This window comes from Phyllobates terribilis, unplaced genomic scaffold (assembly GCF_046119375.1).
Source record: "Phyllobates terribilis strain yellow unplaced genomic scaffold, ASM4611937v1 Scaffold_99__1_contigs__length_5935540, whole genome shotgun sequence".
NCBI lineage: Eukaryota > Metazoa > Chordata > Amphibia > Anura > Dendrobatidae > Phyllobates > Phyllobates terribilis.
In genome coordinates this window covers 199,383-226,599 of record NW_027362859.1, presented here as the reverse complement: position 1 = coordinate 226,599, position 27,217 = coordinate 199,383, and the positions used below count along the sequence as shown (strand labels likewise).

General features: G+C 45.0%; 1 pseudogene; it reads left to right on the top strand.

Moving 5' to 3' along the window:
• LOC141198690 (uncharacterized) overlaps window positions 1–22,601 on the top strand; it is a 98,583-nt pseudogene extending 75,982 nt beyond the window's left edge.
• Window positions 22,602–27,217: the final 4,616 nt, after the last annotated feature.

Here is a 27,217-nt window from a genome sequence, read left to right as displayed (position 1 = left end):
GCCCACATAGGAGTCACCTAAACTGCAGTCACCATAGAGTCGGCTAACCCGACCGCAACACGACAGGACAACGCATTGGAGGCAAAGTGACGTTGACACTACCCGGAAACAGCTGACGTGCTGGAACCAGGCTGGGCAGGAGAGAGTACCCGTGCCAAAGTCACTGCCGAGAACCAGCTGACGGTACTGGAACCCGGATGGGTAGCAGAAGGTACAAGAGTCAATGGAACTGCCGAAGACCAGCTGGCGGTGCTGGAACCCAGGGTAAATACTAAAAACAGAGTGGAGCCAGAGGTGTATTTGGAGGAGGTTTTAAATCCGTAGTACAGTGGATGTGGACAAAGCAGGAGAATTTGCCGGACACACAGCTGGGGATCAGCTGACGTTACTGAACCCCAATAACACTGGAGCAAGCGTTGACTGTGCAGACGGCACTTCCGAGCGCCAACTGGCGGTGTTGGAGCTCAGGGATAATACTGAAAACGGAGGAGCCAGAGGTGTATTTGGAGGAGGTTTTAAATCCGTAGTACAGTGGATGTGGACAAAGCAGGAGAATTTGCCGGACACACAGCTGGGGATCAGCTGACGTTACTGAACCCCAATAACACTGGAGCAAGCGTTGACTGTGCAGACGGCACTTCTGAGCGCCAACTGGCGGTGTTGGAGCCCAGGGTAAATACTAAAAACGGAGGAGCCAGAGGTGTATTTGGAGGAGGTTTTAAATCCGTAGTACAGTGGATGTGGACAAAGCAGGAGAATTTGCCGGACACACAGCTGGGGATCAGCTAACGTTACTGAACCCCAATAACACTGGAGCAAGCGTTGACTGTGCAGACGGCACTTCCGAGCGCCAACTGGCGGTGTTGGAGCTCAGGGATAATGCTGAAAACGGAGGCGCCAGAGGTGTATTTGGAGGAGGTTTTAAATCCGTAGTACAGTGGATGTGGACAAAGCAGGAGAATTTGCCGGACACACAGCTGGGGATCAGCTGACGTTACTGAACCCCAATAACACGGCAGCAAGTGTTGACTGTGCAGACGGCACTTCTGAGCGCCAACTGGCGGTGTTGGAGCTCAGGGATAATACTGAAAACAGAGGAGCCAGAGATGTAATTGGAGAAACTTTCAAATCTGTAGTAGTGAGAATGTGGACAGAGCAGGAGAAATTGCCGTCCGCACAGCAGGGGAACAGCTGACGTTACTGAACCCCAATAACACGGCAGCAAGTGTTGACTGTGCAGACGGCACTTCCGAGCGCCAACTGGCGGTGTTGTAGCTCAGGGATAATACTGAAAACAGAGGTGTAATTGGAGAAACTTTCAAATCTGTAGTAGTGAGAATGTGGACAGAGCAGGAGAAATTGCCGTCCGCACAGCAGGGGAACAGCTGACGGTACTGAACCCCAATAACACGGCAGCAAGTGTTGACTGTGCAGACGGCACTTCCGAGCGCCAACTGGCGGTGTTGGAGCTCAGGGATTACAGTTCAGGTAGAAACATGAACAGAACAGGAGACCTGGATACTGTTGCCAACCAATTATTTATTCTGGAAGAGGACTGGCAAATTCATGAGAGATCCAGGCCTTGTTCATTTTGAGAAAAGTAAGCCGGTCAACGTTATCGGAGGATAGTCGCATGCGACGGTCTGTTAGTACACCACCTGCGGCACTAAAGACGCGTTCCGATAATACACTAGCAGCAGGGCAAGCTAGCACCTCCAATGCATACTGACTAAGCTCTGGCCATGTATCCAGCTTACAGACCCAAAACTTGAAGGGAGAAGAGCCGTCTGGGAGTACACTAAGAGGGCAAGACATGTAGTCTGTCACCATCTGACGGAAACGTTGCCTCCTGCTGACTGGAGCCGTCTGTGATGGTGTAGACATTTGTGGCGGCGGGGACACAAAACTTTGCCACATTTCAGCCATACTGGTCTTGCCTTGTGCTGAGGCGCTGCTTCTGCTCCCTCTTTGTGCAGAGCTTCCTCCACTGCCTCGACGCACTGAGCTGCTTTGTAAAGCACTAGCAGCACTGCTCTCGGTTGGAATGAAGAACATGATGGAATGCACCAGTGCGTCTTGGTACTCCCGCATTTTACGCTCCCGGTTCAACGGTGTTATGAGGCTTTCTAAGTTGTCCCGGTAGCGAGGATCTAGGAGGGTGGACACCCAATAATCAGCCGTGTTGAGAATGTGGGCGATGCGGCGGTCGTTTCTCAGGCACTGCAGCATGAAATCAACCATGTGCTGCAGACTGCCAACTGGCCAAGAAACGCTGTCCCCTGCTTGAGGCGTGATCTCTGCCTGCTCTGCATCACCCCACCCTCGCTCTAGATACTGACTACTAGAGCATTGTGTACCTCCCTCCTCTGGACAGATGTCTTCCTCATCCATTGACTCCTCCTCATCCTCCTCACAAAGTGTCCCCTGCCTAGGCCTTTGTGAGGAACCACGTTGCGCAGACTGTAGAGAAGCAGATGGCATTTGTGACTCCTCATCCTCCACCTCTTCCAAAACCTCGTCCCTTAGTGCTTGCAGTGTTTTTTCAAGCAGGCAGATAAGGGGGATAGTCATGCTGACTAGTGCATCATCTGCACTCGCCATCCGCGTGGAATAATCGAAGGCACGCAAAACGTGGCAAATGTCCTTCATAGAGGCCCACTCAGTGGTGGTGAAGTGTGAACGGCGCGCACTGCGACTTGTTTGCGCCTGCTGCAGCTGGTACTTCATTACTGCTGCCTGCTGCTCACACAACCTCTCCAACATATGTAACGTTGAATTCCACCTGGTGGGTAGGTCACATATGATGCGATGTTCCGGAAGACGTAATCGGCGCTGCAGAGCTGCATTGCTGGAACGCCGCAAGTGAGCGCACTCTATGCGGACCTTGTGAAGCAGTGCATCAAGATCCGGATAGTCCCTCAAAAAACTCTGCACGACCAAGTTGAGCACATGTGCCAGACATGGGATGTGAGTGAGGTTGCCTAGGCCCAGAGCTGCCACCAGATTTCGGCCATTGTCACACACTACCATGCCTGGCTGGAGATTCGCTGGCACAAACCACACGTCGCTCTGCTGCTTGATGGCATTCCAGAGCTCCTGCGCTGTGTGCCTTTGATTCCACAAAGAAATTAATTTTAATACGGCCTGTTGACGTTTGGCCACGGCTGTGCTCATATCGGTCATCATAACAGGTAACCGTTCACGGGTTGATGTGGAGGTAGACCGTGACGGCTCCTGCAGCGCTGATTCAGAGGAACTGGAGTATGAGGAGGAGTCAATGTGTACAGACTGGATTCCTGCAATCCTTGGAGTTGGCAGAACACGTACAGCGCCACTCTCAAGATTTGTACCCGGCTCCACAACATTTACCCAATGGGCAGTGAGGGAAAGGTATTGTCCCTGTCCATGTTTACTGGTCCACGCATCGGTGGTCAGGTGGACCTTGCTACTGACGGCGTTTTGTAGCGCATGTTTAATTTTTCCCTCCACATGATGTTGCAGGGCAGGGGCGGCTTGCCTGCTGAAATAAAAGCGGCTGGGCACGTTGTATTGTGGGACTGCCAATGCCATAAAGTTACGGAATGTGTCAGTCTCCACCAGCCTGAATGATAGCATTTCAAGGGCCAGTAGTTTAGCAATGCCAGCATTCAGAGCCTGTGCTCGGGGGTGGTTTGCCGAGTATGGGCGCCTTTTCTCCCATGCCTGTGCTAATGATGGCTGTAGTCTGGCCTGGGAGTGTGAGGATGACTGGGAAAGTGGTGCTGTGGGTGGAATTACACTGTGTCTCTGTACAACAGTGCCAGAGATTCTTCCATGGCGATCCTGTGAGGAAGCCGAACCAGCTGTGTGTGAGCTGGAGGAAGAGGCTACAACACGAGCTGAAGAGGTGGTAGGTGGCGCTGTAGGTTGGCCTAGGTCTTCAGTGTGTTTTTGTAACTCCACCACGTGCTTGGTCCGCACATGTTTCCACATATTTGTGGTATTGAGGTTGCTGACACTTTTCCCTCTTTTCACCTTCTGATTACACAGCTTGCATTTGACAAAGCAAATGTCATCTGCAACTGTGTCAAAAAAGGACCAGGCACTGCAAGTCTTGGGAGCACCCGCTTTGGATTTTGGAAGAGCCATGCTCCTAATGGGTGCCGAAGTGGAGGCTACAGGCAACCAAGTCTGCCCCCTCCCTCTCCCTCCTTTTTGGGCCGTTCGGGGAATCTCTTCCTCAGAGCTGCTCCCACCACCTTCCTGTCCCTCACGCCATGATGGGTCAAGGACCTCATCATCTACACCACCCTCTTCAAACAACTGCTTCTCCTGGGTAGTCTCGACAGCACAGTACGCACCAGAAAGTGGCACCTGAGTCTCATCATCAGATGCGTACTGAGGTGTGCTGCTGACCATAGGCACTGGCCCACCCGCCTCTTCAGATTCAGAGAGACAAAACGGTTGCGCATCACTGCATACTACCTCTTCTTCAAATTCTAGAATTCTGCTTGGCTGGCCCCCTCTTTCCAAGCCAAGAGATTCAGAGAACAGAAGTAGAGATGGCTCCTGTCCAGGGCTCTCTGACTGCCTGGGCAATTTTGCAGGTGGTGAAGAGACAGATGGGTGCTCTTCAGTGCTCAGGACCTGAGAGGATCTGGAACTAATTGAAGCCGATGCGTTAGCTGCCATCCATCCGACAACGGCTTCAATTTGGTCCTCGCGCAGCAGTGGGGTACGGCTAGCTCCTACAAAGCTGCGCATGAAGGACTGTTCCCTGGTAAAACTGGGGGATGCTGAGTCACTGGTGCCCGCAGCAGGCACAGAATCCCCACGTCCTCTCCCTGCAGGCACAGAATCCTCACGTCCTCTCCCTGCAGAAACTCCACGTCCACGCCCACGACCACATGCCTTACTCCCTGCCTTCTTCATCTTGGTAGACTGATAAAGATAGGCAGAAAAGTACTAAGGGCTTAGTGTGCTTATTCCTGAACAGCTGCTAACAGGTATAAGAAACACTAATTTTATAAAGTGTGAACTAGACTTTAATATGAGCTAATGTGGCCTACACAACTGTAAAGTGGAGTGTTTGGTGAACTTTATTTAGTTTTTTTTGTCACAAAAAGACACTGTATGTGCCCAAAGATGTAATAACGATAGTATCACAAACTTTTTGTAGCTATTACAATGTAGGAAGGTAACCTACAATGCAATAGATGAGGCTGCAAAAAATAGGCTAATACTAATCTGGCTGGGGCTGCAGGGCCCAATGCTGCAGAAAGGCTCCTCTATCTACTCCTATATAGTGTGTTTGGAACCAATTTAGCTGAATACGAATGGAACCACCACACTAATAGGAGATATCAGGAAAAATTATGAATTGGCAATAAATGACAATGTATGAGGCAGTGCCACACGCTGAGTGCACTACAACCAGACGGGGTTGAAGCACACACTACAGGGTGAGCTGCACTCACACACCAGACCTTGCAGACAGCGGTGAACAGCACAGAGAACTGTGCACTAGCGCTGCAAGGCACAGCGATTTATAAAGTAGCTTGGGTAAAGCAGAATAGACCAAATAGGTAGCTAAAACTGTCCCTCAGAACAACAGCGTCCTATCCCTAACTGAATTCACAGCAGAGTGAGCTCAAAATGGCGGCGGCGGCTTTTATAGTGCATCATGACATCATTTCAGCAGCCAATCACAGCCATGCCATTAGTTAAGATGCCTACATGCCTAACAGGATGTGCCCACACTTCTTAGGATCCTCATTGGCTGAATAAAATGAAAATGGCTCATTGCATTATGGGAACTTCCGATTCCGGTATACGATATTGCAAAAGTATCGGAATTCAGTATCGGAATTCCGATACCGCGAATATCGGCCGATACCCGATATTTCAGTATCGGAATGCTCAACACTAGTGATCACCATTTTGCCTCTAGATCACAACATTCTCCTCCACCAAAAACTATTCAAATAATTTTGGACATTGAAAGCCCTTTTCTATAGAACTTACAACCTCGACAATCCACCTCGCTGACCGTGACCTGCCCAGATCTGTAAACTACAAAAAATAAAAATAAATAAAAAGATTATTATTATTAACTACAAAGCCAAATGACAGCGTACGTAGAATGTGCTGACAAGTTAGAAAATCACTTGAAGAAAAATATTATGATGGGCCTGTAAGAGAAAGCGGAGGGTAATGATGCTGTTGGCTTCCTAGATCCCTGATATCTTATTGGATGAATCTACCTTCTCTCCCTTCTGTGTGGCTGAATGTGCTCATATGGTCCCTACAAGACCAGGTCCAGTCTTTCTGACCAAACTTCACATTTATGATCTCCAACATTAAATGTGCAGTGAGGGGCAAGTGTGAATTTCTGTCCAATAACAACAGAGTTTCCCTTAATCCTGACTTTTCAATTTCTTTTAAAACTAATATTTCTTCTTGAAACTCCTCTGACAGAAAATATTGTCCCTTACGATAGTTTAGATTGCCAAGAGCCACCGAGCCCCATACTCTAATTACCACAGAGAGGTTTCACCACTCACTACTTACTGATGAAGACTGTTGAGTTTGATCATTTCAGTAGATGTGTTATTGTCTATAGTCAGTTTTTGACTACAGTAGTTAGTGCCCAAAATACTCTGATTTAACCCCTTCCTGCAGCCAGTTTTGTGTTCCTAATCAGGGCCCATTTTTTCAAATCTGACATGTGTCACTTTATGTGATGATAACTTTGGAATTCTTCACAAAGGATAATAGCAAACAAATGGACCTTACAAATTATTTTGCATCTTCTCTTTAATCTGACAATCTCCTATATACAGTTGTACATTACTGTCTGGGCACATGGCAGGTTAAGAAGGGAAGGAGCGACATTTAGTTATTTGAATGCTGATCTTGGTGGATTAGTTTGCAGACACAATGTATCGTGGTCACTTGGTAGCTCAAAAGATGGCCACCACTAACAGGTTTGGCACTATCTACTCTGTTGCTTTGCTCATCATTCTTTAACCCCTCTACATGGATCTGGAGTTACACATAGACCCCCAGGCTTGGGCCATGGTTTTACCTGTTCTGTAGTGTGAGATGGGAAGAAGAATAGTCAGGTAGTTGGGACAGAACCAGGAAGGCAGAGAAAATACAACATCAGAAGACACAAGAGTAGTCAGTAAACGGGCCGAGGTCACAACAGGAAACAAATACACAAGCCGGGAGCTGAGCACAGAGGACTGAACCAGAGGAGAACAAGGCTGGATCTGGCAGCTTCCGGCAATATGCTTCCAGCTTTAGTAGGGTGCGGTGCTCTCCAATTGGCTGAAGCAGAGAGCAGATTACTCCAGCTGGACAGCACACACACCCATACTGCCAGACTGGATGGTACTACTGGTCCCAGCAACCCTAATCTTAGTGGCTAGACAGAGACTGCGTCGCCCAGAGCTTCTGGTTCTGATGTCTCCTCCATCACCAGCGCCACCTGCAGGATGAATAAGGCGGCTCCTGGTGACAGAAGCAGACTTCGCAGGAGCAGATCCCAGAGGAGATGGGACACACCATTTGCAGAAGCCCTAATACGACATAATAACAGAAAACCAGAGCAGTAATAATCTTTATTTTTTTTATATGTATAGCGCCAACATATTCATAATCGCTGTCCCCATTGGAGCTCACAATCTAAATTCCCTATCAGTAGTATGTCCTTGAAGTGTGGGAGGAAACCAGAGAAACACAAGGAGAACATACAAACTCCGTGCAGATGTTGTCCTTGGTGGGATTTGAGCCTAGGACCCCAGCACTGCAAGGCTGCAGTACGAACCACTGAGCTATCATGCTGCCCTAAGCAGGGCAGCACGGTGAAATCCACATAAAGTGACTCCATTGCTCCATTGTGTAATATTTAACCCTCAGGGAATTAATCTAAAGGGGTAGTGACTATTTTGAGTCTACTATCACTTTCCGGATATTAGAACACAGTGGATGTTGGAGAGTGAAAATTGCAATTATGCCATTTTATTGCCCAACACATAGTGCCCAGATTGTGCTCCAGGAGACACACACCGTAAATTAAGTGGGTTCTTCTCACTAAAGTAATGCCAAATAGAAGGATGCTAAATGCGCTTTGGCCACACTGCAAGGCTCAGAAGCAAGGGGGAGATTTGACTTTGGGAGATTGGATATTGCTGGATTGGGTTATGGAAGCCATGTTGCTTTTCAAGAGCCTTTATGGAAACCTCTGTTTTTTTCCCTTCTTCCATGAGAGCACCACCTGAGAGAGGATATCCGCCCACCAAGGTACACACGGGAGTGCAGTGGTATTATGCACCCCGTGGCTAAGCGCGCCGGCAAGTGGGACTTCCGGGGCTGTGCACATGCAGGGCACGTGTCAAGAGGTTCCGGTGCTCCCTGCTGGCGTAGCGTGCCGGAATGCCGGGACCAGGACTACACACGCGCAGGGCGCATGTTAGTTTCCGGCGCACCCTGCTGACGTTACTTGACGGAATGCTGGTCCATGGGGCTGCGCACACGCAGGGCGCGTGTCAGGAAGTGACGCGCCCTGCGGCAAGAGCCGCAGTCACCAGAGCAGCAGCAGCAGAAGCCACCAAAGCAGCCTCAGCAGCAACAGCAGCTCCATCAAGGCCACAGCAGTGGCAGTCGGACAAGCGGCAGCAAGCCCAGCCAGAGGAGCAGGGCAGGTCGCGAGTCCACCACCTCCAGCCGGGAGCGACCATATGAATTGATCCAGCCTCAATCTCCGGTACCCTGAACGGCAGAGTAGTGAGTGATCTACGTGAAAGTTCACCATAGTAGATGGGTCCCTTTTTTTCTATGTATTTTTTCTACTGGGAAAACCCCCAAAAGTGTAGTGCCAAGAGGAATAACAAGGAGTGTGCGCTGTGCGGGGTTAATTTTCCCAGCACTTATACTAAAAAGCTTTGCTTGAGTTGTATCCGAGAAACCATATCACAGGAAACGCCCAATTTTGCTATGGATTTAAAATCTTTAATCCAGACGGAGGTTAGGGACTCCCTAAAGACGTTGGCTACACGTAAAAAGAGTAGGAAGCTGAGACGTCATACATCAGACTCAGAAGAATCTGTAGTATTCCAGGGCAAGGGGAAGTCTGTTTCCTCTCCTACCTACTCGTCATCCTCATCATCATCATCTTCCTCCGTTAGCGATACAGGAGGTAGGCCATGTTTTCCAGTGCAAAACACGGATAAGCTGATTAAAGCCATCAGAACAACTATGGGCATAGCCGATACCAAGACCTCTAGGACTGTTCAGGACATCATGTTTGGGGGTCTTGATCAGAAGAAGAGGCGCACATTCCCCGTCAATGAGAGGATCATTCATAGACAGGGAATTGAAAAGACCTGATAGGAGAGGGCAGTTACCATCAGCTTCAAAGAGCAGATACCCGTTTGAGGAAGAAGAATCAACCAGGTGAGATAAAACCCCAAAAATTGACGTGACAGTATAAAAATTCTCTAAAAAAAATCCACCCTGCCGTTTGAGGATTTAGGAGCCTTCAAGGATCCTCTTGATAAAAAAGCGGAAACCTTATTAAAACAAACCTGGGAGTGACCAGTGGGAGCATTGAAACCGGCAGTCGCAGCCACTTGCACAGCTAGGTAAAATGATGGTCTGGTTGCAGCAGCTAGAAGACCAGATTAAAGGGGACATTCCAAGGGAAAAAAATCCTGGCCAGTCTTCCGCTAATGCTGGGGGCGGCTGCCTTCCTTGCGGACGCGTCGGCAGATTCAGTAAGGCTGGCCGCCAGATGAGTAAATTTATCCAACGCAGCTCGCAGAGCTCTGTGGCTCAAGAGCTGGTCAGGTGATGTACAGTCTAAGATGAAACTGTGTTCAATCCCGTGTGAAAGGGAGTTTCTATTTGGCAAAGCTCTGGATGACCTACTGGATAAAGAAACACGGGTTTTCCAGTGTGTTGATGCCTCAGTACAAGACTTCCTTTCTTAAAAGGAGGTATAGCATAGGTAAATTTTCCAGAGACCAGGGCAGATGGAAGGACAAGGAGTGAAGGCTTCATGTTCGGAGGTCCTTCCTCTGAGAACAGAAAAACCCCTAAGTGATGGGCCCCCCCAGGTAGTAGGAAGACTGTCCCACTTTCTGCCTACCTGGGAAAAAATTACATCCAGTGCCTGGATATTAGGGATTATAAAGACAGGACTGAGACTGGAATTCAGATCCATTCCCCTGCGTACCTTCATGATCTCGTCTCCCAGGATGCCCAGAGAGCAAACAGCCCTAGAGCTAGAGGTATTAAACCTAGTGGAAAAGAAGGTTCTGAGAGAGACTAATAAGCGAGCAGGGGAAAGGATTCTATTCGCCCCTTTTTCTGATAAAGAAGCCGGATGGCTCCTTTAGAACCATAATCAACTTTAACGGCCTAAACAACTTTCTACTCTACAGACCCTTCAAGATGGAATCTACAGTACAGACCAAAAGTTTGGACACACCTTCTCATTTAAAGATTTTTCTGTATTTTCATGACTATGAAAATTGTACATTCACACTGAAGGCATCAAAATTATGAATTAACACATGTGGAATTATATACTTAACAAAAAAGTGTGAAACAACTGAAAATATGTCTTATATTCTAGGTTCTTCAAAGTAGCCAGCTTTTGCTTTGATGACTGCTTTGCACACTCTTGGCATTCTCTTGATGAGCTTCAAGAGGTAGTCACCGGAAATGGTCTTCCAACAATCTTGAAGGAGTTCCCAGAGATGCTTAGTACTTGTTGGCCCTTTTGCCTTCACACTGCGGTCCAGCTCACCCCAAACCATCTCGATTGGGTTCAGGTCTGGTGACTGTGGAGGCCAGGTCATCTGGTGTTGCACCCCATCATTCTCCTTCTTGGTCAGATAGCCCTTACACAGCCTGGAGGTGTGTTTGGGGTCATTGTCCTGTTGAAAAATAAATGATGGTCCAACTAAACGCAAACCGGATGGAATAGCATGCCACTGCAAGATGCTGTGGTAGCCATGCTGGTTCAGCATGCCTTCAATTTTGAATAAATTCCCAACACTGTCACCAGCAAAGCACCTCCACACCATCACACCTCCTCCTCCATGCTTCACGGTGGGAACCAGGCATGTAGAGTCCATCCGTTCACCTTTTCTGCGTCGCACAAAGACACGGTAGTTGGAACCAAAGGTTTCAAATTTGGACTCGTCAGACCAAAGCACAGATTTCCACTGGTCTAATGTCCATTCCTTGTGTTCTTTAGCCCAAACAAGTCTCTTCTGCTTGTTGCCTGTCCTTAGCTGTGGTTTCCTAGGAGCTATTTTACCATGAAGGCCTGCTGCACAAAGTCTCTTCTTAACAGTTGTTGTAGAGATGTGTCTGCTGCTAGAACTCTGTGTGGCATTGACCTGGTCTCTAATCTGAGCTGCTGTTAACCTGCGATTTCTGAGGCTCGTGACTTGGATAAACTTATCCTCAGAAGCAGAGGTGACTCTTGGTCTTCCTTTCCTGGGGTGGTCCTCATGGGAGCCAGTTTCTTTGTAGCGCTTGATGGTTTTTGCAACTGCACTTGAAGACACTTTCAAAGTTTTCCCAATTTTTCAGACTGACTGACCTTCATTTCTTAAAGTAATGATGGCCACTCGTTTTTCTTTACTTAGCTGCTTTTTTCTTGCCATAATACAAATTCCAACAGTCTATTCAGTAGGACTATCAGCTGTGTATCCACCTGACTTCTGCACAGCACAACTGATGGTCCCAACCCCATTTATAAGGCAAGAAATCCCAATTATTAAACCTGACAGGGCACACCTGTGAAGTGAAAACCATTTCCGGTGACTACCACTTGAAGCTCATCAAGAGAATGCCAAGAGTGTGCAAAGCAGTCATCAAAGCTAAAGGTGGCTACTTTGAAGAACCTAGAATATAAGACATATTTTCAGTTGTTTCATACTTTTTTGTTAAGTATATAATTCCACATGTGTTAATTCATAGTTTTGATGCCTTCAGTGTGAATGTACAATTTTCATAGTAATGAAAATACAGAAAAATCTTTAAATGAGAAGGTGTGTCCAAACTTTTGGTCTGTACTGTATAATATCAGCCATAAAGATGTTGTTCCCGGGTTGTTATATGAGTATCCTCGACCTGAAGGACTCCTATTACAACCTCCCAATCCATACAGGATGCCAGCAGTATCTGAGAGTAGCTGTGTATATCATCAATCGTGTGAGGCAATTTCAGTTCACAGCTCTGTCCTTTGGCCTCTCCATGGCTCCAAGAATCTTTACGAAGATCATTCTTGAGGTCATGGCGCATTTGAGAGAACAAGATACTCTAGTTGTCCCTTACCTGGATGACTTCTGGTAGTATGCAAATCAAGAGAGCATTGAAAACTGGCATTGACAAGAGTCAGAGCCAGCCTGATCAATCTTGAATGGATACTGAATCTAGAGAAGTCAAGCTTGGAGCCTTGGAAGGTTCCGTCTTTTTTAGGGCTTATCTTGGACTCAGAGGGATAGACTTGTCTGCTACCGGAAGACAAGAAAAACAGAATTATGTCCCTAGCCTCAGGAGTAGTCAGGAATCCATCCATGACCCTAAGGAAAGCAATGTCTCTTTTAGGTACAATGATATCATGTATCCCTGCTGTCCAGTGGGCTCAGATACACTCCCGATATCTGCAGCAAGATATCCTAGCAGCGGAGAAACAACTCAGGGGACACTTGGACAGGAAGATGACACTTTCCAATCCAGCCATCATCTCAATCGCATGGTGGCTGGATCGGGAGAACCTGTCACAGAGAGTTCTTTGGTCATATCAGGTCAGGGACATAATTACAGAGGACTCAAGCTCAGATGGCTGGGAGCACATCTGGGAGATCGTGTAATACAAGGAGTCTGGTCGGACAGCGAGAAAGCCTTCTCCTCAAAACATGAAGGAGCTGTCGGCGGTAAAGAATGCAGTGATGAAGTTCAGTTCCCAACTACAGGGACAACACATCCGAATTATGTCAGACAACAGTCACCTATTTCAATCATCAGGGGGGCACGAGATCCCGACCTCTCCTGTTAGTGAAAGAGCAGATTCTACAGTTTTCAGAACAACATGAATTTATGCTCTCAGCTCTGCATATAAGAGGCAAAGAAAACTAAAGATCAGATTTTCTGAGACAGAATATAATGAAGCAGGGCGAATGGGAGCTGAATCCAACAGTATTCCAGCAAATTGTGGATCACTGGGGTCAACCAGAAATAGATCTTTTTGCTAGTGTTGAGCCATCCCCCTAGTGTTCGGGTTCAGTTCTGTTCGTCGAACGGTTCATCGAACACAGTCGAACAGCGTCGAACACCTTTAAAACCAATGTCAGGAAAACAAAAACACATAGAAACACATAGAAAACACCTTCAAAGGTGTCTAAAAGCTGACAAACTGCTCAGAATAGAATAGCGCATTAGTGTTTTCATGCATCCGTCTCTTTAAAAAAGCTGGCCGGCAATTCATCAGCGGCATACATCGGTACCCGACAATTTAGAACAGAAAGAATAGAGCATCACACATAGATTAGATGGATAGAAACATGTCAGTCACATATATAACAATTACAGTGACAGTGTTGGTTACTGTTCCTGTTATTTACTGTTAAAATAAAGGATTTATTAAAAAAAAAATTGGCGTGGGGTCCCCCTTAATTTTAGTCTCTCGCGGAGGTTAAACAGACGGCTGAGGCAGATGTTTGAAGCCTGGGAAGGGGGTAATACTTCCCAGGCTACTAATATCAGCCCCCAGCTGAATACCTAGCCTTTACTAGCTATTAAAATGGGGGACACCAAAAAAAAAATGACGTGGGGTCCCCCCTATTTTAATAGCTAGCAAAGGCTAGGCAGACAGCTGTGGGCTGATATTAATAGCCCAGGAAGGGTGCCATGAATATTGGCCCCCTCCCAAGCTAGAAACACCAGCCGTCAGCCGCCCCAGAAATGGCGCATCCATAGTGCAGGGAGGCCCAAGCTTTCTGGGCCCCCCCCTCCGCAGCGAATTGCAGTCCGCAGCCACCCCAGAAAATGGCGCATTCATAGAAGCGCCATCTTCTGGCGCTGTACCCAACTCATCCAGGGCCCTGGTGCGGTGGCTCACTGGGTAATAAAGGGGTTAGGGCCAGCTTGGTATTATCAGCAGAAAGCTGCCATCCAGCTTGCCATGCCGCAGACACCGAGAAGCGCAGGCATGCTTGCGCTCGATAGTGTCTCGCTGTGACGGCATCCAGATGACGTCACCGCTTGAGCAGGAGAATTTTCCCACGCTGGGACGGCATTGAGATGGCAGGCTGGATGGTAGCAGAATGCTGCAATCCAGCTTGTCATCCTTCAGAGATATTGCCTGCTCTCCGCAGTGTCTCTGAAGGATGGCATGCTGGATGGCAGCGTTCTGCTACCTTCCAGCCTGCCATCTCAATGCCGTCCAAGTGTGGGAAAATTCTCCTGCTCAAGCGGTGACGTCATTTGCCTTCACCGCATGCGCAGGAGAATTCTCTCACGCTGTCAATGACGTGCATGAAGTGAGCTGAGTTCATTGGACATGAACTCGGCTCATCTGGATGCCGTCACATCGAGACACTGAGGAGCGCAAGCATGCCTGCGCTTCTCGGTGTCTGCGGCATGGCAAGCTGGATGGCAGCTTTCGGCTGCGATCCAGCCTGTCGTGTCAATGTGGCAGAGCTGAAGCCGTCCTGGGAACCATGGAAAAGTAAGGATGAGGTTCGTTTATTATTTTACTTTTATTGCAGAAGACATTGGCTTCAGCTGGAATGGGCGTGACGGAAAGTATGGTTTAATTTAGAACATTAAAAGAATGTGCCTTTATTTCAATTAAAGGACTTTATTCTGGGTGTTTGTGTTTTTTTTTAACTTTGACTATGGGGTTAGTAATGGGGGTGTCTTATAGACGCCTCTCCATTACTAACCTGGGCTTGATGTCAGCTGGCTTTATAAGCTGACATCAACCCCAGCCCTATTACCTCACTGCCACCATTACAGGGCAGTGGGAAGAGCGAGGCTAAGTGCCAGAATTGGCGCATCCTATGGATGCGCCATTTCTGGGGTGGCTGACTGCTGGTGTTTCTAGCTTGGGAGGGGACCAATATTCATGGCACCCTTCCTGGGCTATTAATATCAGCCCCCAGCTGTCTACCTAGCCTTTGCTAGCTATTAAAATAGGGGGGCCCCACATCATTTTTTGTTGGGTCCCCCATTTTAATAGCTAGTAAAGGCTAGGTATTCAGCTGGGGGCTGATATTAGTAGCCTGGGAAGCTCCGTGGGTATTACCCACTTCCCTGGCTTCAAACATCTGCCCCAGCTGTCTGCTTAACCTCCGCTAGACTAAAATTACGGGGAACCCCACGCCAATTTTTTTTTTTAATAAATCCTTTATTTTAACAGTAAATGACAAGTACAGTAACCAACACTGTCACTGTACTTATTATATATGTGACTGACATGTTTCTATCTATCTAATCTATGTGTGATGCTCTATTCTTTCTGTTCTAAATTGTCGGGTACCGTTGTATGCCGCTGATGAATTGTCGGCTTTTCATGTTTCACTGTGAGCACTGTTCCCATCGATTTGGGCAATCACTGTAATGCCACAACCACCATGGCTGTGACATTACAGTGAGTGGCAGGCAATCCCTGCATGATTGGTGCTCTAAATAGCGCCAAACATGCAGGATGGGGACCCCAGCTCCCGCCCGAGCATCTCGAGTACTGAGATGCTCGGGCGAGTACCAAGCAGTGGCGAGCATGCTCGCTCATCACTAATAACAGTATCACTGTGAAAAATCCAGTTACGCTTTTGGTGCACGAACAATTATCGAACATAACCTCGAACAGCCAAATTTTTTGCAAATCGTTAGTGTTCGTCAAACGACTCGAACACCGCCCAAAACAGCTTGAATTTGAGATTGGCGAACAGTTCGAGTCTAAAACCGCTCATCTCTACTTTTCGCAAACAAACGAAACAGAAAAACAAGGATCTTCTGCTCCTTAAATCCAAAAGAAAGACCCTATGCAGTAGATGCATTACAAATACCCTGGAGCTTTGGCCTAGCCTATGCTTTCCCCCCTGCTAATGTTAATGCCAACGAATTTTGAGGAAGATCCGAGAGGAACAGGCAAGGGTCATACTAATCGCCCCATTCTGGCCCAAAAGACCCTGGTTCACCTGGATAAAGAGGATGTCCCAGTCAGATCCATGGGTCGTTCCAGATGCTCCAGATCTCCTTAAGCAAGGCCCAGTCTTCCATCCTCAGAGGTCGGGCATTTGATGGCCTGGAGTTTGAAAGGTCGTTACTAATCCAGGAAGGGTCTTCTCCAGGTCTAGTCACTATTCTGCTCAAAAGCTGGAAGCCTGTGAGGACTAAGATCTATGGTAGGATATTGGCAAAATTCCTATCTATTTTGGCACAGTCAGCTAAGGTTAAAATTCCTATTAAAGCTAAAAAGTGTCTTAGATATGGGGTTGGCTACCAGTACCCTTTAGGTGCAAGTATCAGCACTTGGAGCTTTATATAACTATAATTTGGCAGCAGATAAAATATAATATAAATTGGCAGCAGTTTTAAAAAGGCGTGCGATAGATCCAGACCTATTGCTACCCCGAGAATGCCTCCCTGGGATCTAAACCTGGTCCTGCAAGCCCTGACTAAGTCTCCTTTTTGAGCCCTAAGGAAGCGTGAAAGAAAGAACTCTCACTCTGAAGACAGCGATACTGATAGCTCTAACATCAGCCCATAGAGTTAGTGACTTACAAGCTCTGTCAGTAAATCATCATTTTACACAGATCACTGTAGATGGAGTTGCGTTAAGACCAGACCTGGCCTATTTTCCGATGGTGGCCTCCAATATCCAGAGAACACAGGAGATCATTCTCCCCTCATTGTATCCTAACCCAAAAGATTTAGAGGAACTCTAAATGTTAGACTGGTTTTGGTTCAGTATTTGGAGGTAACAAGGCCTTGGAGGAGAAGTGATGCCTTATTTGTCTCCTTCCAGGGAGCTAGTAAGGGACTTAAAATTACAAGGGGAACTATAGCTAGCTAGATAGATCAGGGACGCCGTTAGCTTAGCATATTCCCCTAGTAATGTGCCGGTTTCAGAGAACCTGAAGGGCCATTCCACAGAGCTGGTGCAGCCTCCTGGACTGAGAAGGCGGAAGTGTCCATTGATAACATATGTAAGGCAGCAACATGGTAATCTCCTTCTACCTTTTATAACCATTACCGGCTTGATCTTTCTTCATCTGCTGATCTATCCTTTGGGAGAAAGGTGTTGCAAGCGGTGATCCATCCCTAAGGTTTCTGTTCTATATAAATCTCAGGTGGTGCTGTCATAGGAGAAGGGGAAAAAAATCATAGTTACCTACCAGTAACGGGATTTTACAGAGCCCATGACAGCACCTTTGTATACCCCCCCTTTTTGATCACTTAAAATGTTCTCTATATATGGGTGTATAGTGAGAAATGTTTTATTGGTGATAGTTGTGTACTAACATACTGTCTGGAGGTCCTCTCGTGCTCTAAAACAAAACTGATGCAGAGGAGAGGTACCGCCTTTTGTATTCAGCAGGTTTCCTGTCCTTGGTGGGCGGATACCGTCTCTCAGGTGGTGCTATCATGGGTTCTGTAAAATCCTGTTACCGGTAACTATGATTTTTTTCCATTTACTGACGATGGACCTGAGTGGCTCTTGTTGTTTGTGAGATGAGTAGAAGTTTTTATTGGTATTATTGTTGCCTACATAACTTGCTGGCTTTTTATTCCATATTTGGGAGGCAGAATGAACAAACAGTTGAAAACCACGCTCTACTGGTTCATCCTATGAGGTTTTCTATTAGATTGTGAAATGTCAGTGTCTTGGTGAATAATTAATTCAATATATTTACACAACTTGCCATTATTATAGACAGTTTAAGTAGAAATTTAAAAAAATATAAAATCCAAGGATATTTTATTGAAAAATAATAGATTTTTATCTTAGCAGATGACTGTACCTGGAGATCAGAGGGACTGCTGACATCTTCAATCTTTAAATCAGAAGATCTTGAGATCCCACAGGATACAATTGAAGTGAATGCCATTACTCCAGATATACCATCATCCCTTCACAGCAAAGATCTGTCACTTGATCCTTTGAAACATGTCCTGTCTTCTGATTCATTACCAACTACTAAAGAAAATCATAGTCACAAATTAAGCATTAAAAAACAAACTAATCCTAAAGCAAAGAAGACATTTTTAGAATATGGAAACAGTTTTCCTCTCGAAAAATCTCTTCCTAAACATCAAAAAATTCACACAGCCGAGAATAGATTTTCTTGTTCCAAGTGTGGGAAATATTTTAACAAGAAATCAGATCTTGTTAGACACCAGGGAACTCGCACAGGGGAGAAGCCTTTTTCATGTTCAGAATGTGGGAAATGTTTTTACCAGAAATCATATTTAGTTAGTCACCAGAGAATTCACACAGGGGAGAAGCCTTTTTCCTGTTCAGAATGTGAGAAATGTTTTTACCAGAAATCAGATTTAGTTAGTCACCAGAGAATTCACACTGGGAAGAAGCCTTTTTCATGTTCAGAATGTGGTAAACATTTTAAACAGAAATACAGTCTTGTTATACACCAGAGAACTCATACAGAGGAGAAGCCATTTTCATGTTCAGAATGTGGGAAATATTTTAAACAGAAATGCCATCTTGTTAAACACCACAGAACTCACACAGGGGAGAAGCCTTTTTCATGTTCAGAATGTGGTAAACATTTTAAACAGAAATACAGTCTTGTTATACACCAGAGAACTCATACAGAGGAGAAGCCTTTTTTATGTTCAGAATGTGGTAAACATTTTAAACTGAAATACAGTCTTGTTATACACCAGAGAACTCACACAGGGGAGAAGCCTTTTTCATGTTCAGAATGTGGTAAACATTTTAAACAGAAATGCAATCTTGTTGAACATTACAGAACTCATACAGGGGAGAAGCCTTTTTCATGTTCGGAATGTGGGAAACATTTTAAACAGAAGTATAGTCTTGTTATACACCAGAGAACTCATACAGAGGAGAAGCCATTTTCATGTTCAGAATGTGGGAAATATTTTACACGGAAAGCAACTCTTAATAAACATCAGAGAAGTCACACTGGGAAGAAGCCTTTTTCATGTTCAGAATGTGGTAAACATTTTAAACAGAAATACAGTCTTGTTGTACACCAGAGAACTCACACTGGGAAGAAGCCTTTTTCATGTTCAGAATGTGGTAAACATTTTAAACAGAAATACAGTCTTGTTATACACCAGAGAACTCATACAGAGGAGAAGCCATTTTCATGTTCAGAATGTGGGAAATATTTTAAACAGAAATGCCATCTTGTTAAACACCACAGAACTCACACAGGGGAGAAGCCTTTTTCATGTTCAGAATGTGGTAAACATTTTAAACAGAAATACAGTCTTGTTATACACCAGAGAACTCACACAGGGGAGAAGCCTTTTTAATGTTCAGAATGTGGTAAACATTTTAAACAGAAATGCAATCTTGTTGAACATTACAGAACTCACACAGGGGAGAAGCCTTTTTCATGTTCGGAATGTGGGAAACATTTTAAACAGAAGTACAGTCTTGTTATACACCAGAGAACTCATACAGAGGAGAAGCCATTTTCATGTTCAGAATGTGGGAAATATTTTACACGGAAAGCAACTCTTAATAAACATCAGAGAATTCACACAGGGGAGAAGCCTTTTTCAAAATTAAATTTTAATTGAAAGGTTAAATAATTTTCAATTACAAAATTAAAAAAAAAAGAGAATAACCAGGACAATATCTGCATCAGTATATCATAGAATATAAGTATAACATCCAATAAAACATCAAGTTATAGGAAGAAAAGGGAAGGCTGGGAACATTTTAGGCCATCAGTATTACAATTATTACTAAAATCCAATGGAAACCATACGTAGTGCAGCCAGGCGCGAACCAATGCGGACCACACTCCGGACAGAGAAGAAACGCACCAGAGAAAAGGGTGGGTCACATCAGTGTGATATAAGACGGTAGGCATCGGATTCCTGGAATTCAATCCAGTCTCTCGAAGACTTACAGTATCTATCACAATCAGTGGGGGATCGGGCAATCAAATGTTCCATCCTATTTAGAAGAACTATGTCACAGAACCACTCCTCCAGAGTAGGTGGAGAAGTACTTTTCCAGTGACGAGGAATGATATTCTTAGCAGCCTGTATAAGGTAGCTTACCAAAGACCTTTTGTATTTGGTAAGACTAGTTGGAATCATAAAGAGCAAAAGAGATTCAGGAGAGTCGGGCAGAGAAGCCTTTTTCATGTTCAAAATTTGGGAAATCTTTTAACCAGAAAGTGCATCTTGATAGCCAACACAGAACCCACACAGGGAAGAATGCAGCAACTACACCCAATTGGTCTCTGTGCAGACAGGCCCTAGCTAACTAAAAATAACACCTCAGACCTAACTCCCTAATAGGCAGTTGAGGAGTTTCTCTTACCTCCTGAGGAATCAGAGGGGGGGCAGCAATACACTGTCAACAAGGGGAAAGAAAAGTGTGAAGATATGAAAACCCTGAGTGAGAAACTAAGACACATTCATATAGGGCAAAGAAGGCAAGCTAATGAGAACCAAAAATAAAAGGCATAAGTATAACTTCCCAGAAACCTAACCGTAGTAGAAAGAAAAGGTACTGGGAGGGAAAGAAAACAGACAAGGAGGATTGTTTCACCTTTGTGGTGAAACTTACAAAATTCATCCTCACCCACAATTATTTGAATTTGATAACATTTATCTACAGGAGACTGGTACAGCAATGGGAAGTAAAATGGCTCCACAGTGCGCAAATCTTTTTGTGGCCAAGCTTTATAGTGACTCCTTGTCCTCCTGTCCCGTCAGGCCTCTTGCCTACTACCGTTACATTGACGATATTTTAATCATCTGGACAGAATCTCAGCAACAGCGTAAGACGTTCCATGAACACTTTAATCAATTTCATCTCACCATCAACTTAACCCTCAACTACTCCTGTACTGAAATTAACACCTGTGGGGGCATCACAATCATGGACCAGACCTCTATCACAGGACAATAAAACTTTCTCACTCCTTATCAATGAACTGTTCCAATATTCACAGCCACAACTGCTTCTCCCTCTCCCATGATAATAGTTCTGCTTCACGCCACTTGTCTTATCTATTGCATTATTCATGTGCCCTGTTGTGTATAAATATGTGACACTTCAGATGTTGTGTTATACTATGTCTGAAGAAGAGACCTGAGTAGTCTTGAAATTTTGCAATTTGTTACCATCTTTTCAGTTAGCCAAAGGTATCAACCACTGAAGACTCTCAAATGTTAATATTTTTCTCCAAACAGCAATTTTAAGATTTCTCCACAGGTGTTCCATGGGATTTAGATCTGAGCTCATTGCTGGTCACTTCACAACTCTCCAGCACTTTGTTTCCATCCATTTCTGGGTGCTTCTTGATGTATGTTTGGGGTCATTGCCATGCTGGCAACCCATGACCTAGAACGCAAACCCAGCTTTCTGACACTAGGCACTACATTGCCACACAAAATCCTTTGGTAATCTTCAGATTTCATGATGATTTGCACACAGTGAAGACACCCAGTGCCAGAGGCAGCAAAACAACTCCAAAACATCTTTGAACCTCCACCATATTCCACTGTAGTTACTGTGATTTTTTCTTTGTAGGCTTCATTTTGTTTAAACAGTAGAACGATGTGCTTTACCGAAAAGCTCTATATTGGTCTCCTCTGTCCACAAGACGTTTCCCCAGAAGGGTTTTAGCTTACTCATGTACATTTTGGCAAACTGCAGTGTAGCTTTTGTATGCCTCTGTGTCAGCAGTGGGGTCCGCCTTATTCTCCTGCCATAGCATTTCATTTAATTCAAATGTTGATGGATGGTTCACGCTTGCACTGATGCACCCTGAGCATTCAAGACAGCTTGAATTTATTTGGAACTTTGGTGGGGCTACTTATTCACCATCTGGACTACACTTTCGTCAATTTTTCCCTTCTGTCCACATCCTGGGAGATTAGCTACAGTGACATGGGTTGTAAATGTATTGATTATGTTGTGCACCATGGACAAAGGAACATCCGGATCTTTGGAGATGGACTTGAAAAAAATCAATAATTTCAAGATTGGAACAATTTTGGTTCTCAAGTCCTCAAACAGTTCTCTTGTTCTCTTTCTGTTCTCCATGCTTAGTGTGGCACACGCATGCACACAATGCAAAGATTGAATCAACTTCTCCCTTTTTATCTGGTTTCAGGTGTGATTTTCATGTTGCCCACACCTGTTACTTGCCACAATTGAGTATGAACGAGTTTCACATGCTTGAAACGAAGTTGTTTACCCACACCCCACAATTTTGAGAAAAGGTGCCAACAATTTTGGCCCGACCCATTTTTGGTGGTTTTGTGTGAAATTATGTTCACTTTGCCTTTTTTTATCTGTTTTTTTTTTTGAGTTGTTCCCATACGCATAAAGGAAATAAACATGTATAACAAAATATGTTTAATTGCAATAATTTTCTGCGAGAATTACTTCATTTTCTGGAACAATTTCAAGGGAGCCAACACTTTGACCATGACTTGTTTTTGTTGCAGCATTTCATCCTCTACATGTTCAGCTATATTAGAAGGCTTGTAGCAAATTCCAATTAACAGCGTTACATTATTGGCATTTCCATGTACATTTACCCATACTGACTCTACATTGTTGAAGCTCCCCTCCAATGTCGTCATTTAGCACAGGTCTTAAGTTGGATTTAATGAAAATACCCACCCCTCTACCTTTTTATCTTTCCTAACCTTTTGAATGTAGTGTAATCCTCTGTTTATCACTCAGTCGTGACTTGCCAGCCAGGTTTCCGTAATGCCCACCACATCGTAATCTGTGGCTGACATTAGAGTCTCTAATTCATTAATTTTGTTTGCAAGACCTCTTGCATTTGCCTGCAGACATTTAATACTATTAACTATTTATTACTCCTTCTTGCCTCCTTACTTTCCTTGAATGTCCCAGCCCCCTAAATCCTCATTGACCCCTACTGTCTCTCTCTCTGTCTACTCTATCCCCTTATTTGCACAAAAAACCTCCCTCCCCCCCCAGATCCTAGTTTAAAAGCTCCTCCATCCATCTGACCATTTTTCACTGCAGCACATCTGCACCCTCCCAGTTGAGGTGCAGTCTGTCCCTATCGTAGAGCCTGTAGCCAACAGAAGTAGGCCCAGTTCTCCATGAACCCAAACCCTTTATCCTGCCACTTATTTATCTCCTTAAGTTCCCGCTAACTTTCATCTGATCGCAGGAAGATCCCCCATATTAACTTGGGAGCTACCTTAAGGACCATAATATTTCCACTTAATGAGATAGTGCAGACAGCGCCTGACCCACCTGGAACTAAGAACCCGCTCTACCTCATACTCCCGACACCCTTCCAAATCCACCTCATTTATGTCTTGAGGTCCCCTCAAATTTTTTGAAAAGAGAAGAATGGAAAGAATTATGATTTTCCAGGTAATAAGAAGTTGCAAATTAACTGTCACAGGATTTAAATTTGTAATAATTTTATAAGTACCTACAAATTTAGGTGCAAACTTTTTAGATGTGATCTTTAAGCGCAGATATTTTGAGGACAGCCACACAAAATCCCCCACCCCAAAGATAGAAGCATTCCTACGTCTGCAGTTAGCACCACTTTTGGCCTGGTCACTAGCTACCAAAAAATCTCTTTTGTCCTCCCTCCAGACCTTAATTAGTTGGGGACAAAATCTCTCCTCCTCTGGCAGGGAAGACTGCAATCCTGAAATATTCCCAAACACTGGATTAAAACTACAGCAGCTAAAAAAAGGCAAGGTCCTGGTAGCCTTTGAAGAACGGTTATTTAGAGCACACTCGATAAGGGGCAGAAATTCCACCCAGTCTTCCTGATTAGAGGAGACAAAACATCACTAATACTGTTCTATTTCCTGGTTCATCCTTCTGGTTGACCATTAGTCTCGGTATGATAGACTGAGAGAAAAAAAAAAACAGCTTGTTACCCAATCTGGAACTAAAACTAAACAGAAATTGAACCCCTCAATCAAAAATTATGTTTTTGGGAACACCATGAAATTTAACAATATGAGAAATGAACAAAGTTGCTAAGATCCTAGCAGTTGGCAACTTTTGAATCGGGACCAAAAGAACCTTTTTGCTCAAACGGTCCACCACCCACATGACAGTAATACCACCAGAGTTAAGCAAATCATTAACCATGTCCATGGACAAGTGGGTCAAGGGCTGCAACGGAACATCGTTAGGGAAGAGATAACCCACTGAGCTTGATGAGAGGCTTTAGGCTTGGAACAGACTTTGCATCTCCAAACATACTCTCCAATATCCTTAAGAGCATTCTGCCACCAAAAGGACCTAGAAAGAGATCTCCAAGTGGCAGACGAACCCGCGTGCCGAGCTAAAACTGAATCATGTTCTTCATTAAGAAGATCTACACGTAAAGAGGGCAGTACATAAAGCTTGTTTATAGGTAAACCTTCCTGAGCATCCTGAATGCGCTTCCTGAGATCTGACCTCATCACAGGTCCTGTGCGCACAGAACAGCCATATATGTGGTGGCGGCTCTGCAGGTGGAGATATGTGGAGATTCCCCATTACTGGGCGCGGGGGGCATTAACCCCTTCAGCACTGAGACTCTTTTGGGGTCTCGTGTGGTGTGAACAGTGACGTAACAGCTGTGGACAGAATGCGGCTTAACTGGGTCCCGTCCACATTAGATCCATTCAGACAACTGCAGGATGAAGGACAGAAGCCCAGAGAAGTTCTCACACAACACCATTATTCCTCTCCTAGTTCTATCACAGAATACTGTATGTGGCAGGTACTTGATGGATCTTCTGCTTTCTGGACCGGTTCCTCCTGTAAGTTCTATTAACCCTTTCTCCCCAGAGCCTGTTTTTTCACCTTCCTGAGCAGCATCACTTTATGAGGTAATAACTCTGGAGCTTCAGCGGATCCCATTGATTCTGAGATTGAGTTTTCATGACAAATTGTTCTTCATGTTAGTGGTAAATTTAGGACGATATTTTTTGCTTTTATTTGTGAAAATATCGGAAATTTGGAGAAAGTTTCACAATTTTCAAACTTTTAATTTTTATGCCATTGAACCTAAGAGTTCTGCGACACAAAATAGTTCATAAATAACATTTTCCACATGTCTACTTTACATCAGCACCATTATTGAAACATAATTTTTTTATGTTAGGAAATTAGAAGGGTTAAAAGTTTATCATCAATTTCTCATTTTTTCCAATGTGTGGTGAGCACCTTGAAACCGAAGGTGCTTCATGAGCCGTGAAAATAAAAAAACTCCAGTAACCTTCTTCCCCGCACTCCTCCTGCACTTCTCCTCCTTTATGTCTATCCAAATAAAGATTGCAGATCCCACATACCTATGGTGAGTGCTACCATTCTTCTATTCACTTACTGCATATACATGGACTCTGGGTATTAGCACCGCTGACCCTAGGCTGATCCTGCAGCAAATCTCTCCTGAGGACGTCTGCCCTGGATGAATGAGTCCTGGTGCTAGCTTAACTCTTTCATAGACCCCCCTCTTAAGTGATCCCATTTATAAACAACAACTCTCAATGAAGACATCTATGGGTGCAGTGATCATATTGACACCTGAGGTGTGTCACAGAATTGTATGCACCATCACTGCAATGCATCACACCAGTGTTACACTGACATATGTTAGAACTCTCCTGTTAGGTTTTTTCTATTTTGCTGGTCACATGACCTTTTTGCCTATTTAATCCTGCTCCGCCCTTCTGGCCTTGCTGGACTTCATTGTAATTTCTACTCTTAAGCTAGCCAGGTGCTTTGTTACCTTTCTCAGTCAGTTTAGCTTGGTCTTTTGACCTCTATGTTCTATGTTGTTTGTTTGTCTTTTTACTGCTACAATTTCTGCTAGGAGGTGTCCATCTTTCTCCCAGTCCCTAGTTCTTGTAGGGATCCCTCCCTCACATCTATAGGTCTTCGTTCAGACTAGCTGAGGACTTTAGCGGGTCTGATCACAGGATCAGGTTCCCCGTTATATCGTAGGGATCTAGCGTAGTTCTATTGTAGGGACAGATTTCCTGTCTTTCCTTAGTGCTTGTAGCAGATCATAACAGTAAGTCCAGCCCAAAAATATCTCTAAGGAAAGACCTCCAGTTTCCATCATGGTGTCGGTTCAGGATTTGGCTCAACGCCTGCAGGGACTCTCTCTGGAGGTGGCCGAGCTCCAACAACACGTGAGTAGCTGTTCTGGAGCGCATTTTGTGGAGCCAAAGGTACGATTGCCTGATTTATTTTTTGGTGAACAACAAGATTTTTTTTCCTTTAAAAATTCTTGTTTATTGTATTTTCGTTTGAGACCCAGATCCTCTGGTGATGAATCACAGCGCATAGGGTTCATAATGTCACTTTTGCGGAAAGAACCTCAGGGATGGGCCTTTTCTCTCCAACCTAGTGATCCGTGCTTTAGATCAGTGGATAGTTTTTTTTCTGCTTTGGGGTTGTTGTATGATGATCCTGATCATGTCTCATCAGCTGAGACGGAATTGAGACTTTTGAGGCAGGGATCAGGTGATGTGGAAAATTACTGTACTCACTTCCGTTGGTGGTCTGCTCAGGTGGGGTGGAACGATTCAGCTCTGAAAAGTTTGTTTCTTGCTGGGCTAGGTGAAAGGGTTAAGGATCTGCTAATTGCTTATCCTTCACCTGGAAACTTGCAGGAGGCAATGCAATTAGCTATATGGGTGGACAGGAGACTGCGTGCAAGGGTTAATGAGAGTAAATCCTTTGCCATGTCAGCTCCGAGTCTTGAGAGGGTCTGTACTGACATTGGAGAGACGATGGAGATTGGGGCGATGTCACCCCGCTCTCAGGAAAAAGACCGCAGGTTTTCTGAAGGTTTGTGCTTTTATTGCGGAAAATCTGACCATTTCATTAAGAACTGTGTGCTTCGTATGAACAAAGAAAAAAAAAAGGTCAGTTACACCCGTATAGCCTGTTTAAACACTAAGGGGGTATTTCTGCTACTACTGCCGCTCAAGAAGAATTGATTGAATTTCGGGGATT